Source organism: Aquarana catesbeiana, linkage group LG02 (genome assembly GCF_042186555.1).
Source record: "Aquarana catesbeiana isolate 2022-GZ linkage group LG02, ASM4218655v1, whole genome shotgun sequence".
Classification (NCBI taxonomy): Eukaryota; Metazoa; Chordata; class Amphibia; order Anura; family Ranidae; genus Aquarana; species Aquarana catesbeiana.
In genome coordinates, this window is record NC_133325.1 from 675,346,668 (window position 1) to 675,347,299 (window position 632).

The window sequence follows — 632 nt, forward strand, 5'->3', positions numbered from 1 at the left end:
TTATTTTTTGCTTCATCAATCACAATCCTAAATTAGTACTCCCAACTAACATCTAGTTAACATCATTGATTGGACAAGCAGAAATATTTTGAGGAATGCTATACCTGGCTCAAGCTGGGCTCCTCCACATGTTGCCTGGAAGGCCCGGGTTGGGCGTCAGAAGCCTCAGCTGGAGGGGAAGGACGCATGGAAGGAAGACTGGAGAGGGATGACCTGGGTTCAGTCTGGCCTGCCAGAAAATGCAGCCTGTCATAGTACCCCATCCTGGGGACATAGATGTCATCTACTGCTCCGGATCTCTGCGAATCCTGGACTTTCTGGCGCTCCCTTACATATGTGCTCCTCAGGCCACCAATTAAGATCTTCAAAAATGTGATGTCTGCCGTGGGGATCACCTGCTTCACAATTATACACAATTGCTCCAGTGCTGCCTTCCTCTTTGTTTGGTTCCTATAATGTGGGTGGTTGATCTCCCACAGACATGGCAGCTCCCTTAACATATCAATGAATAGTGACATGAAGTCATTGTCTTTCAATAGCATATCCATGTTCACTGCAAGACACAACACAAGACAAAGCCTAATGTCAGACAAAACTCTCCTAATCTTGTTACAATATAGGCCTCAATGTAG